The sequence below is a fragment of the Pelodiscus sinensis genome, chromosome 8, assembly GCF_049634645.1.
Source record: "Pelodiscus sinensis isolate JC-2024 chromosome 8, ASM4963464v1, whole genome shotgun sequence".
Lineage (NCBI taxonomy): Eukaryota > Metazoa > Chordata > Testudines > Trionychidae > Pelodiscus > Pelodiscus sinensis.
Genome location: NC_134718.1, coordinates 31,968,825 through 31,987,549, shown reverse-complemented (window position 1 = coordinate 31,987,549; position 18,725 = coordinate 31,968,825). Strand labels below are relative to the sequence as shown.

Genomic DNA, 18,725 nt, shown 5'->3' with positions numbered 1-18,725 from the left:
CGTGAGGCTGCCGTTATGTAAATGAAGCATGGGAAATTCAAATCCCATCTTCATTTGCAATTTTGATCTGTCTAATTTACATACCTCTTTCAAAAGATGGATGTAGTCTAGACATGCCGTTGGTCAAAGAAAGCTACAAAATAACCTGAATGCAGTGTCTTGATATTATGATGTAGCACTAGTTCCATACCTTTACGTGAAGAGAATATTAGCTTCACCCAAATCAGGAAATGTCAGTACAGACTGCTACGCACAACCTTAATTCTGACCCCTTATGCATATGCTTCACATTAGCTTTTAGTTGTGTGATCACATGTTATTTCTCAGCAATGCAATAGAAAAATATATCAGTTTTTGTAGAACTCTAGGTATACGTTTGTGGCAGGAAGTTTGTTAAATTCACGTATGCCGAAAAGACATGGTAATTTATTGCATAGCCTTTCACAGTTTAAACAACACAGCAGAGACGTAGGGGTTTTTTTTTTTTTAAATGAGGGCTGGGGAGAAAAGCTCAGCATGCAGTTAGGAGTGCAGTTTGCAGCACCATTGTACATGCTTGTTATATATCTGGAAACCACCATAAACTGCCACAGGTTATATTCTGGAGCTGTTTTCTGTTACAGCCTGTATGCAGTTACACACCAGATTTTCAGATGAACGGAAGTGGTGGATGCAACTAGACCAATACATCCCCTGCTGTGGGAGGAATAGGTGGCACTGAGATACCAGAATGTTTCTTGCATGGAATGTCACATTTAACCAATCCCAAATTCCTCTCCTCTGGAAATCCAAAGTGATTTTCACTTGGTGTCAAGATCTATTTTTCCATATGTGCATCTAATTCCTGTTAAATCAAATGGAACGAAGTGAACACCTATGAGGACAGAATGAAGCATCCTGTATTAAGAGGGATACAGGGGATTCAGTCTTGGGTGACAGAGAAGGGAGCGCAGAGGTGGGGGCGGGGGAGAACTATGACAGTTGCATGAGAAAAATCCACAGTGAGCATCATAGTATGCAAGCCTCATGCCTGGGAGGGGAGAGGAGGGGGAGGCAGTTCCCTTTGGCTGACAGAAGAATGCTTCCATTGACCTAGCTACTGTTGGTTGGAGAGGTGGAGTTCCTATAGTAACTCAAAACCCCCAACTCTTACAGTCTATCTTATGAACGTACAATGGTGTAGGTAGAGCAGTGCTGTAGTGCTTGTAATGTGGAAATGACTTTAGTCTTAGCAACATTCATGCAAAGTAGTTTCACTGTTTTGGATGTACCTAATCAACCTTTTATGTAAGTGCAGAGACAGAGACAGACACTGTTATCGCTGTCCCCAGGTTGAATTCAAAGATGAGGAAGGGAGGAAAGGAAACCTTTTTTGTTTTGCAAAACAGTGTGGCTTGTTAGGAGTCCTTTTAAAAAACAAATGTCTCTTGTGTGTGCTGCAGCAATGTGGAAAGACCACGCATGCGTAGCTTGTAAACTGATCCACCTTGTTCCTTTCAGAACTTTCTAATCAGGAGGGGAGGTGGTGGTTAGCTATGAATAGAACAAAATCATAGCTTTCAGTTTCCAAATATGCATCTTCTCATATGCAGCGTGCTCTCTAAGCTGAATATTATGTACACAAGCTTTTCATGTTGCCTTAACTGGCACTTAGCACTTGGATTTGCTTGGGTGTTGCCTCTTCTTTAGGTCAAAAAACTCCACTCGTTTTAATGGAGGATTGTTCCTGTCATTTAGCTTCTTATTTTGGCCTGGGTGCTGTCGCTCTCCATGTAGGAAGAACCAGGGCCATACTGTGGCATGATCTTCTGTAAAATGATCTGGTTCACCCACAAAAGGAAACTAAGCTGCTCCCCGAGTTGCGAACGGTCGAGTTACGACCGTTCACACTTACGACCAAAGCTCCCATGGAGCGGTCGTAAAGGCGGTCCCCGCGTTACGAACGCGACCTGCGCTTACGAACAGCGCGGTCGCATGTAACTCAATGGGGTCCGAGTTACAAACAGTTTGAGTTACGGACCAAGTGTTGGTCCGTAATTTGTTCGTAACTTGGAGAGTGGCTGTAGTCCCTTTTCTTGCCATCTAATGTAATGTTGCTTTTGGAGGAGTAAGGTTTTTTGTTGTCTTCACAAATGGTTGCTTTAAGACAGGGGTGGGCAAAATTTTTTGAAGTGGCCCCGGGCCTCCCCGGAAGGGGTGGGGCCTAAAACAGAAAGGGCAGGGCCAGGATGCTTCCGGGCTTCCCTACCCCCAGACCATGATTGGTCTGAGGTGGGGGCCCCCTTCCCACTAAGCACCCATGCCCCTGGCAGGGCAGGAAGAGGCTCCTCCGCCCTCAGGCCAATCAGAGCTTGGGGGCGAGAGTGCACGGAGTTTCCTCTGCCCTGTCCCTACCCTGTGAGGAGTGCATGGCACTTAGAAAAGTGTCATGTGCTCCTAGCAGGGCAGAGGAAACTGTGTGTGCTCTCCCGCTCCCAGGCCCTAAATGGTCTCTTCCCACCCTGCCAGGAGCATGCGGCACTTTAAAGTGCTATGTGCTCCTGGCAGGGCGGAGGAGACTTCATGCGCTTTCCCTGCCCCTAGGACAGTGGTCTCCAACCTTTTTACACCCAAGATCATTTTTTAAATTTCAGAACAGGCGAAGATCTACCGCCCCGCCCCTTCCTTGAAGCCCCACCCTCTCTATTCTCCTCCTGTCCATCACTTGCTAACCCCAGCCCTTACTTACACACTCTGATAAACAGTTTATTTTTAAATTATGCGATATATAAAATTAAAATCACGTATTTATAGTTATGAAATAAATGGTCTGGTTTTTATTCATGCTATTGAAATCTAAAATGAAGCATTTATAATTACACATTTTGTGGGGACAGAGTTCTGCGGCTGGGGGCAAGGGAGAGGGAACAGGGTGCTGGGAGGGCAGAGGACAGGGTTCTGCAGCAGGGGACAGGGTGCCAGTGGGGACAGAGTTTGGGGAGTGGGGACAGGAATGGAGACAGAATTCTGTAGCTGGGGACAGAGTGCCAGTGGGGATAGAGTTCAGGGAGTGGGGAAGGGAATGGGGACAGAGTTCTGTAGCTAGGGGAGTGGGGTCTGGGGAGCGGGGAGTATGGACAGGGGGCGGGGTGACAGTGTCAGCAGAGAGTTCCCTACATCTGCCTCTCCCCCAGGATTCTCCCCCCAGAGGGAAGCCAGCACGTGCCTCCTCCGGGCCTTTCTCTACCCCCACCCCCACCCCCACCTCCACCCCACGGCGCAGGCAAACCCCGTGTGTGCCTGTCCCGGGGCCAAACCTCCCCTCCTGCGGCGGGGCCAAACCCCTGCGGGAGCCTGTCCTGGGGGCAACCCCCTGTCCCGAGGTGTGGCGTGGCCCGGCCAAGCCAACCCCTTCCCCCCCCTCCTCCTGCGGTGCGACCAACCCCTGCAGGCACCTACCCCGGAGCCAAACCCCCCTCCGCAGTGCGGCCTGGCCAACCTCTTCCCCTCCCGCAGCGCGGAGAAACCCCGGGGCCGACCCCCACTCCCGCAGCGCAGGGAGACCCCTGCGCTCGACTCACCCCTCCGGCGCCGGGAAGGCGCCACACTCCTCCTCTAGGGCTGATGCCCCTTTCCCCAGCACGCAACAGAGCTGTGGGAGGGGAGCAGCCCGCGCACTTCCGGAACCCCCAGAAGTGATGCGGGCTTCAGAGAGGACTTCTGTCCACCCCGCGGGAAGCCGGCACTACACTAGAGGTAGGTAGTGGGGCTTCTCGAGGATGGGGGAAAATGGGGGTTGGAGGTGCCCGAACACCTCGCGATCGATGGGTTGATGACCACGGCCCTAGGACATAATTGGCCTTGGGGGCAGGGGAGCGGCAGGGCCTCTGCGGGCCGGATCAACCTGCTTGGCGGGCCAAATCCGGACCGCAGAGGCCTTTTTGCCAACCCCTGCTGTAAGAAGTTAAATAGCATTTTATTGGAGGAAATGTATTTCACTTTGAGAAAATGAGCTATAGTTCTGCCATTGAAGTCATGATTGGAAGTGGTGGATGCTTTTGAAGAGGTTTGCAAAATCTGTATATGCTCCCCAGCAGCTGCTGTCTACCATTCCCTTTGACAAAAGGGAGTCCTTGGCAGTACAGCTAAAATGATCGACTTGTTCCCCCAAAACCCACATTATTATTGGGCCACACATTCAGAAGGGGCAGTGAAACCTGGAATTCCCTTTGTGGGGAATGGAAATAGATTTCAACTTTCTGAAGTTGTTGGTAAGAATGAACAAATGGCTTGATTTAAAACTGGGGTCTCAAACTCAGTTTACTTAGGGCAAGTGCCAGACCTCAAATCCTCCTAATGGGCCAGCGGGCACCCACCTCTGGCAGGACCCTGGGGAAAAATTGGGTGTCTCTGTGTGTCTCCTGCATGTTCCCTCCTGCCCTCTCCAGGCTCCTGGCACCTGCTACTGCCTCCGGGCAATTTAACAGAGTTTAGTGAAGCAGAGTGACTGGGAGATGGCAATAGAACAGAGGCTGCTGCTTGGCTCCTCTTTTCAGCAGCTACTGCTGCTGCAGTGAGTGCAGGAGGGCCTGGCTCCTGCTCCAGCTCCATGCCAGGCCCCCCTGTAATTACTGAAGCTGCATCCCTTGGTGGAGAGGGCTTGATGGAAGGTGTGTAGTGCAGAGGAGAGAGTGGTGCAGGGGCAGAAAGAGGCGTGGGGGGGGGGGGGTTAATGGAGGTTGAGCTTGGGGGAAGGGTGCGGACAGGCCTCGCTCCTAAGGCTGCAGGGACTCATGCTGGCAGCCACATGTGAACCAGATTGTGGAACTGCTTGGGCTGTACGTAGCCCATGGGCCATGAGTTTGAGACTCCTGATTTAAGGAAATGCAGATGAACTTTGATGTTATAGGGATGGCATTTTTGATAGAACATTTTTCTCTTCGGCATCTGGACTAGTTCTACATAAGAATGGCCATACTGGGTCAGAGCAAAGGTCCATCTACCCTAGTATCCTGTCTGCTGACAGTGGCCCATACCAGATGCCCCAGAGGGAGTGAACACAATAGGTAATCCCCACATGATCCCTCTCCTATCATCGATCTCCAGAGAAACAGAGGCTAGGGACACCATTCCTACCCATCCTGGCTAATAGCCATTGATGGACATAACCTCCTAGTCTTATATTTTGGATTTTTATGTCCTTTTAATGGAATGGTAACACTCAAAAGACCCCAGTTTTAAATCAAGCCATTTGTTCATTCTTTCCAACACCAACATTGCATAAGCATGATGTATGTGTCTTCAGACTCGTTCATAAAGTACTAACAGCTTAATTTAACTATAGGGGCTTATTTCTGCTCCCGTTGAAGTAGTAGTTGGTAAAACACCCATTGAACTCAATAGAAGCAAGGTCAGAACTCCAAATATCAAACATCTCATTAAGAGTTGGATGTGAGGTATGTGTAACTGACTTGGTGCTGTAGAATCATGCAAAGGAGGTTGAGTCTTTTGTATTCTGAGGAGAAAGTTTAAAAGACAATGGTTGGAGGATTTGATGCATTGGAAAGACACAATATATTCTTGCAGCTTTTTTAATGGAACTGCCCATACTTTCTAGCGGATTTAATCTAGCTAAAGTGCTTGCAGTTTCCTATTTAAAGGCAGGCCCACCAATAAATATGTTGTGCAGGAAAAGTTGGTCTGTATCCAAAGGATTTTGATGTATAAAAAGTACAGTAGAAGGACAAAATAAGTACAGGCTAGTTTGCTGCTACCCAAACTTGTATATTATAAGCTGTACTGTGAAAGGACCATATGTGTGTTCTCTAGCACAATGGAGCTCCAGTTGTGATCGGGACTGCTGAGTGAGACCATTATTTTTAATAACAGCACTATCTTCACCTATCTGTTGTGTCAGAAGTTGTAAGTTTTTTGTTTTTATTTTTTTGTTTTTTTGGTAGGCTTCAGGTGACTAGAATCCAGTTTCCATTAAACAACCAAGTCAGACAACCATCTGATTGGCACAATATCTGGTCAAATCACGTTTGTGCCTATAGCGGCCTGGTTGTAGAATTCTGAATGGATCATTTTGATATTTGCAGATACAAAGATTTAATTTAATCTACCCCTGCAGCCCACAGGAATGGAAGAAGGCTAGTGGTGTTTGATTAGATATCTTTATTTAATTTCTTTCTCTCTCAAAAATGCATTGGAACTATCAAGTTGTGTACCAGACAGCCATTTGTAACTCTGTGATCTTGTAGCTTGTCCTCGTTCCCTTATTGTTTTTACATCTACCAGTTGTCTCTCATCTTCATTTAATTTAGAAACTCGTGGAAGAAAGGACCAGTCTTCCTAGTCTGTACAGCACCTAGCAAAATAAGACCTTGGTTTTGATTAATATTTCTTGCACATTAGTAGTTTGCTACTTTTGGATGTACCCTTCTGTAAGGGAGAGGTCCCAACCAAGAATGTACAGCTACTCTTTTCTGACCTAATACAACAAGGACATGCAGAAATATTTTGGAGACTAGAAGAACTACATCTGGATATCTGTACAGCATCAAATAGATTGTATCAGAGGGATAGCCGTGACAAGATTAAACAAAGACTGTGAATGGCTAGCAAACTACAAAAGCAGTTTCTCCTCCCTTGGTGTTCACACCTCCATATCAGCTACTAGAAGGGGGCCTTATCTTCCCTGACTGAATTGACTTTGTTATCTCTAACCTTTCTCTTGATTGGAACTCTTTTCTTATGCCTCTATATTTTATACCTGCATCTGGAATTTCCACTACATGCATTTGACAAAGTGGGTCTTTGCCCATGAAAACTGATGCTCCAATAAATCTGGTGGTCGAGTAAGTGCCACAGGACTTCTCGTTGTTGTTTTTTTAAATAGATTGTAATTTGTGTACAGGATGGACCTCCCTAGACCAGCACCCTTGGGACATGTGCGGTCACAACCAAGGGAGTTTGCTGGACAAGGTGAAGTCAGCCTGGGATTCTCCCAGGGCTCCCCTCTTGGCTTCTGACACAGCCAGTACGCTGCCCTCAGCCCACTGGCAGGGCTTTAATCTGGGCTGCCAGTCCTTCCCCCAGCAAGTGGGGCTCCTTGCCTCGGCCACACTCCAGCTGCCAGTTGCCAGCCCTGCTTCAGCTACTGGCCCACTGGCCAGGCTCCCTGCCCTCAGGCCATTGGTCCTGCAGGCTGCCTGCCACCAGACTAGCTGAGTTCCCAGTTACTAGCAACCTCTGTGGCTCAGGCACTGTGGTCCAGCAACATCTGTGGACCACCGATTTTGTCGGACCAGAGAGTCTCGGACCAGAGAGGTTCAATGTTGTTAGTGCTGCAGTGTACAAGAAAAAAATCCAGCCCATTAAGAGTAGCAGCCAAGTGGAGTTGGATACAGATTAGGGATGTGAAAGTGTAACCGTTTGCATGGTTAATCGATGACCCTGGGCCCCATGGTTAACTAATGAGCCTGGGCTTGTTGGTTAACCGGTCACGGTTGTCTGCAGTCTCCTGGTATGCCACCTGTCCCCCATGTAACCCTTGAAATTTTCAGCGGTTACAGGTTTGTTTAATTAAATGCGTTTTGACATCCCTAATATAGACAGATGGGTATGGCTCACATGAGGGAAGACAATAGAAAGCAGATCAATAGGGATGTTGCATGCTGTGGTTCTGAGTGACTTATTTCCTGCGGATGAGAACTAGAGAGAGACAGACTTGCTGAGGTAGCAGCAAACTGTTATGAAAGATCTTATTCCACAATTAACATTTGTCAAGGGCAAGACATTTTTTTCCTAATGACAAGAATTTAGGATTTTGCATGTATCTATTTTATCCCCCCCAATAGTTATTTAATTAAAAAAAATCCTGGTATAGGTTTTAGCTATTAGTTGGTATAAATCAATGTAGTGCTAATGAAATGAGAATCTGGTCTGGTGATGGTACTTTGCACTTGTACATGGCTCCCATTTGAAGGTCTCAAAAACTTGAGGTTTGCCCATTTTAAAAAAATATCCCTCTGACATAGGTAGGGCGATACCAAATTCATGACCCGTTTTGGTCAATAGCACGGTTATAGAATTTAAAAAAATTATAAGTTTCATGATTTCAGATATTTAAATTTGAAATTTCATGGTGTCATGATTGTAGGGGTCCGGACCCAAAAGAGTTGTAGGGAGGGTTGTGGTTTTGCTAGCCTCAGTTCTTTTGCTGCTGCTGTGCAGTCACTACCTTCAGAGTTAGGTAACTGGAAAGCAGAAGCTGCTGGCCAGGATCTCAGCTCTGAAGGCAGAGACACCTGCATCAGCGTAGAAGTAAGGGTGGCCTGGTATGGTATTGCCATTTCTACTTCTGCACTGCTGCTGGCAGGGGGCTGTCTTCAGAGCAGAGGCCTAGCTAACAGCTGCCACTCTCCGGCTGCCCCGCTCTGAAGGAGGCAATTCACAAATAAGAGTGTCACTACCACAATCGTCCTAAAATAACATTTTGATTCACCCCCCCCTTTTTGGTCAGGACACCCAATGTAAGAAATGCAATGTAATGGTCATCCTCATTAAATCTGTGTTATGCAAGGTAAAAGCATACAGAACACCAGGTTTCATGGGGGAAGACCAGAGTTCACTGTCTGTGATGTTGTTTTTGTAGCTCTGAATTTGGTAGAGCCCTAGAAATAGGGAAGCAGTATAATACTATATTACAGGGGAGTAAACTGGTGCAAAAAGTGCTTATAGTGAAGGGACTCACCCAAGTCACATAATGAGTTGGTGCTGGGAAAAGAACATAGGAGCGTTATGACTGGCATTATTGTAACCAATAGGCATCCCCACCATTCTTGGTTTGTTAACATCAAGCTCTAAAAACTTAGTTTAACTATGGAGAGGTCTCTCACTAAGATAATACTCATTACTTACATAGTATTCTTTATGTTCAAACATGGAAGTACATTATACACATTGTATAATGAATCTTCACAACAGCCCTTTGAAGGGTAGGTTAACAGTGATCTTCCTTTTATAACTAGGAAAACTGAGACAGAGGGATTATGAGATGTGCCCAAGTCTACAGAATTAGCCCGAAGCACTCTAATAATGGAACTTACGAATTCCTGTCCTGCAGCTCAACCACTGGAGTAGGATTCTCATGGAATTTTTGTTGCTGGAATTGTTTTAAAATAGGCTGGGCACAGGATTTAGTATTATACTGTCAGGCTAGTGAATGGACTTGATTAACTTTGTGTGTGTGTTTGTGTGAGTTAATTTCTATAGAACACGTACAATTTTTGAAAGAGGTTTTGTGGTTGGTTGACTGGAAATGTTTCATAGGCATCTGTGCAATCTTTCAGTTGTGTTTGTGTCACAGGATTCATATGATTCTCACTATTGCAGATTCTGTCCCCATTCTTAATCTCCTTCATCACAACTATTGCTGATTATTTAAATGATGGTGGCTTTACTCTGGCAAACATCAGTTCTTGCAAAATTGATATGGGGCGAGGCCAGAAGAAGCAGTTATTCTCAGTGTATTCCTTGTGCAAGTTTGCCAAATACCTGCTTTTAAAACAAAGATAGCAAGTCTAGGGGTCCTTTGTAACCAGATTCAGTTCCACAACTGCAACTCCATACTAACAGGCAGCACATGAGAGGTACATGGGCAGGAGGTTTGCTGATGAGAGATTTTCATAGGATTCCTTTGGTGTCATTTTTATATCTGTCTCCTTTGTTTTACTGCTGGTATCTTCTTTGTGATAGCATCGTGTACCTTCTAGAAGCCTTCTCTAGAATAAACTACCTTTTCAAGTGTGAATTGAGTCAAGAGTGACGCTATGCTAGTCCAATGCCAGGATGTAACTGAAAGGAGGCTACTGTGAGGGTAAACCCTGGTTTTGATCTTTGAATGGTGAATGCTTTTAGGTATACTTTTGGGGACTGAGGCTCTCCTATTTGTAGGCTTTGTCTACATTAGCCTTTTCCATCAAATTTGCTCTTTTTGCTGTACACGCCAGTAGGATCTATACAGGCCAATTAGTGTGCAGCATTCTGGTGCACGTTAGAACTTAAATCCCTGTTGATGTGCACAAAGGCACCATGTAGACAAGTTCTAAACGAGTTATTGCTGAGCAAATTCATCCTTTTGTGCAAACTCCATTTTGTTCACGAGTCATATTAGGGATGAATTTGACCCATGATATAACTACTGCTTAGCATTTTATCCCCTTCTCCAGCCTCAGTGTTTATCTTGTCATCCTTCTTTTCCCCTGCGGTAGTGTTTGTCTAGGTATTTATATGGTCTCTTTGCCTCCACCTCATCTGTGAACACCTGTCAAGCATTTTAAAACAGGAGTAATGATTTCTGTTCCTTCTCAGCCTGGAAGAGAACATAGTTTGATTAGCCTAGTGGGGTTTGTTTTTATTTTATTTGTGTTGGTGAGATTCCCTTATCGAGGGGATGCTAAGGCACAGAGCTGAGTTTAGTAGTTATTTCTCAACATGGAAATGTTTGTGGCCGGTTATGTCCAAGGTGGATTCTGGAGCTTAGGCCTTGCTACTGTGAGAATTCCCCTATTGGTTAACCATTCAATTGTTCCAGTAGAACAGAGCTGTCATGAGAGGCCATAGTTGTGGAAGGAAGGATGGTATTTCAAGTAGTTGTTGAAGCTCGGGGGTATCAGGGCAGTGATTACGTATTCCAGTTTGTGTTCAATAGGAAATCAGTGCAGAAGATTAGGGAGGTAACATATTGGATCTTGATGTGATAGCATGATTGGAGAGGTGCCATACGAAGCAGACTGGGTAAATAAACTCTTTTTTTTTTTTTTTTTCTTTTTTTTTTTTTTTGACCAAGTTCATCTTCTATGCAGATCTTCACCCTGACAAATATTGTAAAGCAATGCATGGCAGCAGACTTGAATTTCATGGATTTTCAAAAGGATTTTGATCAGATAGAAAATTCATTGTCGCAGATTATATGAATCTGTGGCATCCTCAGCAAAATCATTCCAGTTATTAGGAATTCGTATCAGAATGTTCAATACGCAGTACAGATAAACCAGGAGCTAAAAGACAGGTGTCATGTGACCACGGATATTAGGCAAGGTTGTATCTTGTCCCCGATCTTGTTTGTTGATGCTGTTGATGTTGTGTCTGTCAATATGATTATCATTACCAGTCAGCTGCACTTGCAATCTTTGCTAACCAGAGATGGTATCAGTAAATCAAAGATGGAAGTTATAAAAATTAATCAAAGTCCACCAGGCTTGCCGACAGAGGAGATAGGGGAGGGAAGGCAAAGGGGGCAACTGCTGTAGGGCCTAGCGATTCAAAAGGGCCAGCCGACGCTGCCCCTACTGCAGCAGTGACGGTCCAGCCCAGGCCCTTTAAATCACTGCTGGACTGATGTAGCTCTAGTCCTGCCCCTTCTGCTTGAGGCCCAATCCCTTCCAGGGGTGTGGACTCAACCCCTCCCCCCCCCCCCCCCGGCCCCACACACACACCTTGCACTAGGGCTTGGCATGGCTGTTGACCCCACTGTTTACAGAGGGAAGTTTTACAAAACCAAGTCTGAAGCCTCACAGAAATGTTCCTATGTACATTTTGGTTTAGAATGCCAATGGAAAAAGTGGGTTTTTAAAAGAAGCCAATTCCCTTGTTGTGTCTGCAACCCAAGTACTGTAACACTTTTATGAAAAGCTGAATGGTTTAGAAGCTTAGCATTGTATTTTTATTATACAAATAAGCACATAATATTAATAGTTTGGCCCCCTCAGGACGTGACCGGTGCAGAACAAGAGAATTTCTGGACCATTGAGAGGTCAATATTGTCTAGTAGCATTACCAACACTTCCACTGCTTACTGAGCTCTTAGAAGACATTTAGAGGTAAATTAGAGATAAATAATAGCACAGAACACTGAGAGCCAGTGCTGGTGGCTGTAAACAAATTTTATTTGATCGGGGAAACTTGGCTGCACCCCATAAGTGGACATCTAGCTAAGTAAAATCATGACAGAGCACGGATGCTGCCAGGGAGTGCCGGAACAGAGAGGTTCAGCTTGTAGCAGATAATTAAGTTCATGTCTTTTTAAGCCTTGTTACAGAAAGAGAAGGGTCTGGAACAAGAAAAAATGTTTTAAAAGACTAATATGCAATTCGATTTTGTCATTTTATATTCTTTTTTGTTCAAAGTGGTAAAATATTAGGGAATTCTGTGATCTTTTTAGGCCTCATTAGTGATGTTTTATTGATCTTTTTTCTTAAAGAGTATGTGATGTGGTTCAGCAACTAAAATTAGATCTGACCCATGTTCTCTTGCCAGGAAAGAACAAGTTAGAAATCACCTAGAAAAGTTAGATGCCTGCAAGTCACCAGGGCCTGATGAAATGCATCCTAGAATACTCAAGGAGCTGATAGAGGAGGTATCTGAGCCTCTAGCTATCATCTTTGGAAAATCATGGGAGACAAGAGAGATTCCAGAAGACTGGAAAAGGGCAAATATAGTGCCCATTTATAAAAAGGGAAATAAGAACAACCCAGGAAACTACAGACCAGTTAGTTTAACTTCTGTGCCAGGGAAGATAATGGAGCAAGTAATTAAGGAAATCATCTGTAAACACTTGGAAGGTGGCAAGGTGATAGGGAACAGCCAGCATGGATTTGTAAAGAATAAATCATGTCAAACCAATCTGATAGCTTTCTTTGATAGGATAACGAGTCTTGTGGATAAGGGAGAAGCGGTGGATGTGGTATACCTAGACTTTAGTAAGGCGTTTGATACGGTCTTGCATGATATTCTTATCAATCAACTAGGCAAATACAACTTAGATGGGGCTACTATAAGGCTGGTGCATAACTGGCTGGATAACCGTACTCAGAGAGTAGTTATTAATGGTTCACAATCCTGCTGGAAAGGTATAACAATGGTGGTTCCACAGGGGTCTGTTTTGGGACCGGCTCTGTTCAATATCTTCATCAACGATTTAGATATTGGCATAGAAAGTATGCTTATTAAGTTTGCAGATGATACTAAGCTGGGATGGGTCGCGACTGCTCTGGAGGATAGGGTCATAATTCAAAATGGTCTGGACAAATTGGAGAAATAGTCTAAGGTGAACAGTATGAAGTATAAAAAAGACAAATGTAAAGTGCTCCACTTAGGAAGGAACAATCAGTTTCACACATACAGAATGGGAAGCGACTGTCTAGGAAGGAGTATGGCAGAAAGAGATCTAGGGGTTATGGTGGACCACAAGCTGAATATGAGTCAGCAGTGTGATGCTGTTGCAAAAAAAGCAAACATGATTCTGGGATGCATTAACAGGTATGTTGTGAGCAAGACATGAGAAGTCATTCTTCCACTCTACTCTGCGCTGGTTAGGCCTCAGTTGCAGTATTGTGTCCAGTTCTGGGCACCGCATTTCAAGAAAGATGTGGAGAAATTGGAGAGGGTCCAGAGAAGAGCAGCAAGAATGATTAAAGGTCTAGAGAACATGACCTATGAAGGAAGGCTGAAATAACTGGGTTTGTTTAGTTTAGAAAAGAGAAGATTGAGGAGGGACATGATAGCAGTTTTCAGGTATCTAAAAGGGTGTCATAAAGAGGAGGGGAAAAAACTTGTTCATCTTGGCCTCTGAGGATAGAACAAGAAGCAATGGGCTTAAACTGCAGCAAGGGAGGTTTAGGTTGGACATTAGGAAAAAGTTCCTAACTGTCAGGGTAGTTAAACACTGGAATAAATTGCCCAGGGAGGTTGTGGAATCCCCATCTCTGGAGATATTTAAGAGTAGGTTAGATAAATGTCTATCGGGGATGGTCTAGACAGTATTTGGTCCTGCCATGAAGGCAGGGGACTGGACTCGATGACCTCTCGAGGTCTCTTCCAGTCCTAGTATTCTATGATATTCAAATTTTGTTCCGAAAACATCTTTTTTACCATCTCTGGCATTTTGCCAGATCTTTGCTTAAAAATAAAGATTTTAAATGGGTAATAAGTGCCTTTTCCAGGCTACCATTTGCAAAGCTCTTTGATCAAGTATGAACCATTGATTATATATTGTCCAGAATGCAGCATATTCAGAATACCGGAGCTCCGGGGGTAAGAGTCACCCCTGGTATGGATGGGGTTAGGTTCTATGGAGGAAGAGGGAATTTCACTCATAAATATCAAGATGGTTTTATGGGTACAAACTCTGCACTAAAATTGCTGTACTCCAGGAGTTCTCAAACTTTGTGATACCCCCTAAAATGCTAAATGAATTCGTGTGACCTCACCCTCACTGCTCCACGAGTAAAGCTAATCATTTTATTGGGATTAGGATTGGACAAGAAATAAATATGCCAAAAACCGAATCCAGTTGTGACCCCCCTCTAAGTTGCTCGTGACCCCCCGGGGGGTCGGGACCCACAGTTTGAGAAACACTGCTGTACTCCATTTCCTCATAAAATTCAGAATTGAGATGCAAGTATTTTTTTCTAATGTAAAGCACAGAGGAACGGTGGTTGTATGTACTTGATGGAACTTTTATTACCATATGTTGTTAGCTGCATAATCAGTAAGCCATTTTTAGTGTCTGAAATGCAACTTCAGGCTTGCTTCTGACCTTACTTAAGCCAGTTTAATTCAAGAGTAATTCTTCTAAAATGGTTGAGGCTACACTGCTGTAATACCAGTGTGAGTAGAGAATCAAGTCCTTAACAGCTGAGGATCTGTCTATATTAGTACTTTTATCAGTAAAACTTTTGGAGGGAGAGGGAGAGGGAGAGGGAGAGGGAGAGGGAGAGAGAGTGTGTGTGTGTGTGTGTGTGTGTGAACACCCTGCAGATTGATATGAGTTTCACTAACAGAAGCATGGGCGTGGAGAGTAGCCACGTGGCTACTTCTGCTCTTTGGGGATAGGTTGACTATGCCAACAGGAGAGCTCTCTCTCTTTCCCTTTGGCATAGAGCAGCTACAAGGGAGATCTTAGGGTACATCTACACAACAGCATTATTTCGGAATAACACATTATTTCAAAATAAAGAGCACGTCTACACAGCAAGCAGCTATTTTGAAATAATGTTGAGCTGGAGGACTTTTTACTCTGATTCCTGTAGCCATCATTTCACGTGGAGTAAAAGAGGTCGAAGGAAGAGTGTTCTTCCTTCAACTTCCTGCTGTGTAGTCTGCTTCAAAAGCCGAATTAAGTTATTTTGACTTCAGCTTCTAAATGGATGTAGCTAAAGTTGAGTATCTTAATTCGACTTTTGCCCTGCAGTGTAGATGTGCCCTTAGAGCAGCACAGTTGTGCCTCTGTAAGGTGTGTAGCGTAGACCTAGCTTGAGAGAAACCGGGTCTGTAGTCAGGGGCGACTGGTGAAGGGTGACACAGGAAGCCACTGGCCACATGGCCCTTCCTCCTCCCCCCCAGTCTAGGGAAGAGCCTGGACAACTCTCTTTCCACATAGGCCTCACCCTTGCTCTTCCCCACTCTGTCTCTTTTCCTGAGCAATGCTGCCCGGGGGACTAGCGGGGAGTGAGGTTGGCACTGGCAAGGGAAGCAGAACGGAGTGGCTCCAGCTTGCTCTGCTCCTGTTGGTCACATTGCTCCACTTCCTGTCTGTTACCATGGGGGCAGTCCCGTCCCTCCCTCATGCAATGCAGCGTGGAGAGAAGAGAGAGCTGGAGCTTCACGTCCCCCTACCAGTGCCCAGGCCCGGCCAAAGGGTTTGCGGAGCCAAAGGCAGGACGCAGGGAGCGGGGCCCTGGTCCCAGCCAGTGGATGGTGAATACTCAGCAGCGCAGGGCCCCAAAAGCGCGGGTCCTAAGGCATTTGCCTTGCTCGTCTTGCCCTAGGGTCGGGCCTGCCACGGCCGGTGAGTATGTGGTGGCCAGACCCCTGCTGCGAACGCCAGGCCTCCCTATTAGCCCCCAGGCTGCCCAGGGATGCTGGTCCTACAGGCTGCTGGCCAGCCCCTTGCCCTCTCATTCAACACATTACACCCTCCCCCCCACACACGCACACATCACTCTTGCCTATAGTGATTGTATGTCTTCTGGGGACACACTTGTTACTCAGCTTTCCCAGTAACACCTCATCTGTGTTTGTGACATTAAAACTATGTTACATTTTTGTAGCCTTTGCTTTCAACATTATAGAAATGTGAATGCCTTATTTGGCTGTGTTTTATGACTCTCGTTGGACAAGAGAAGCTGTATGTTAATACATTCTGTTGTGGCTATCACCATGTCTATTGAAAAATGTCCTAATGTAACTTTATCATGTGTATGTATGTACATGCAATGTGTGTGTTTGGTTTGCAATGAATGTGGTTTAAACTGATCAGGGGTTTTCCAGGAGCATTACCTTCCTTTCATCACTGTTGTCAATAAAAAGGACCAGCTGGCAGTTCAAGGTCCCTCTAGGCACTAGTGATAGCAATTACTCTAGAATAATGATTGATGCAATAATTATAATCATAGTAAAACCTCTCTAAGACAAAGGGTTGTGTGCACATAGCCTTAACAGTTTTAACCCTTTCTGTAGACTTTAATTGTGGTTCCTCATGACAGCACAGATGAGATCTAGAAACTTTCTTCCTTTTTAAAACCCATTGTCCCTAGTTAGCAATAGTGGTGGCAGCAGGAAACAAAACGTCTTGCTTTGATAATCTACTTGGCTCCTCATGCTCCACCCCAGTATATATATCAGGGAAAGTAGGGTTGTTACCCTTCATTAGGAAATAAATTAGTGGTATTTGTTGCTATCACTGTGTCAACACAATTAAATCTTAACTCAAAAAAATGCCGCCTCTCGCCATAATGAAAATATAACATGCATTATCTCCAGTCTATACTGAGGCAAAAGCCAGAGTGAATAGACAAATTTTACAACGAACACAGATTCTGTGAGAACAAGGGAAGCAAATCCCTAAGCTGCGGATCTTGCACTGAAAAACCTGTTCCTCCAGGCTCTAGAGCTCAAAGTCTAGGAGACAATCCCAGCTGATCTCCACTGTTAGTATAGGTTGGTCCTCACTGGTCCGACATGCTTGGGACCTGACTGGTCCCGATCAAGGAGATTTGCTGGAACAGGGAAGGTCTCTCCCCTCCTGGCCTGTGCTGCCACCGGTTTAGGGCTCCAGTTTGTCCTCGCTGCTGCCCCAGCCCCTGGGGTTCTCTAGATGCTGCAAGACCTGCTGCTGCCAAGGTGGAGTGCCATGGCTGGACCTCTGCAGCCCGCGCAGAGCTCTGCAGCCACCTGATGCTGGGGCCAGAGCTGTACAGCCGCCTGGCTCCATGGCCGGGACTGGAGCTGCACAGCCAGGGCAGAACTCCGCAGCCACCTGGCTCTGTGGCTGGGACTGGAGCTGCACAGCTGGGGCAGAGCTCAGCAGCCACCTGGCTCCGCGGCTGGGGCAGAGGGCTGGGGCCAGAGCTCTATGGCTGGTGACAGAGCTCTCTGGCTGCTGCTGGGGCCGGAGCTCCCTGCCGGGCCTCCCATTCCCTCAACACACTCGCTGGGTTGCCGGTGCCCCCTAACATGCTCCTGCCCTGCTGCCAGACCTCCCTGTTCCTGGGCTCTGTGGTCCAGGTACATCCGTGGTCCGGCACAGACCACGATGGATGTTGCTGGACCAGGGAGTCCTGGTTAAGGGAGGTACAACCTATGATGTATAATGTAGCCAGAACTAAAACTAAACAGACTATATTAATCAAAACCTACATCTTGAATTACACCCCCCAAAAATGTTCACTTTAGTGCAAACTGTGGAGCACGTGTGGCATGTTTTTCAGTATGAAATACTAAGTAAGCAAGCTGCCACTTTCAGGGTCAGCTGAAGTGTGAGTGGATTTAAGTGTATTCCCACGTAGAGAGCATTAAATTAATCTGTTCTGGAATTGATAAAAGCATGAATAACTGCGATAAGGTCAATATCCAGGATAAGAGGTCATGGCCTCCTCTATAGTCAAAGATGAAGAGGAAAAATGTGTTCTTGGCTGGTGGTGGCTCCTGGAAATCCAAAAGCAGCCACAGACCCAGCAGGATCCTTACATGTTGAACCTGGTAAATACAAGGAGTTGATTTGCTGCAGTTTGAGAGACCAAATATTGATTCTCCAGATGTTGGCTGGGTGGAAGAAATATCTCATTCACATTGAACCGTAAGAAAGAAACAAGCCCAAATCACAGCTAAGGATACAGAGGAAGCACAGGGTACACCTATGTTGCAATAAAGGACCTGCAGTATAGTTACTGCCTGGCTCACGTCAGATGACTCTGGCTTGAGAGGCTCAGGCTGCCTGACTGTACAATAGAACTATAGGCATTCAGGCTTGGGCTGGAGCCTGAGCTTTGAGACCCTGAAAGACAGGGAAGGATCTTAGAACCTGGGCTCCGGCCTGAGCCAGTGTCTAACACTGCTATTTTTTAGCTCTTTGACCCTGAATCAGTTGGCTTGGGCTCTGAGACTGTGTGCCACACGTTTTTTCATTGCAGTGTTGGCATACCCCAAAGTTACACCACTGGATCTGATGAAAGACTATACAGAGTCAGCACACCAAGGACATGGCAGCCAAAACTTGTTTCCCTTGGCAACTTCTTGGTTACTTTGAACAAGAGATGTGCCAGAATAAATCAGTAGATCTTCCACGAGGGCCCATTGGGCAGATGAAACATATAATGGGTGGTTTTCCTCCTTAGGGGCTAGAGGGCCTAGAGTCAGGTAACACCTGCTTGTTGGCTTTTATGATCACCTGATACCTT

At 45.6% G+C, this 18,725-nt stretch overlaps 1 protein-coding gene and 1 long non-coding RNA gene across 5 annotated transcripts in view; one reads left to right on the top strand and one right to left on the bottom strand.

Annotated features, from left to right (window-relative positions):
- Positions 1 to 18,725, top strand: part of PALD1 (phosphatase domain containing paladin 1) — a 209,710-nt gene that overhangs the window by 24,556 nt on the left and 166,429 nt on the right. The gene's annotated exons all lie outside the window — the stretch shown is intronic.
- The window catches only part of LOC112545731 (uncharacterized), a 72,565-nt gene continuing 60,051 nt past the window's right edge, over positions 6,212 to 18,725 (bottom strand). The window contains exon 3 of the long non-coding RNA XR_003089276.2: positions 6,212 to 6,349. This is a non-coding gene — a long non-coding RNA (uncharacterized LOC112545731). The remainder of the gene's footprint in view (positions 6,350 to 18,725) is intronic.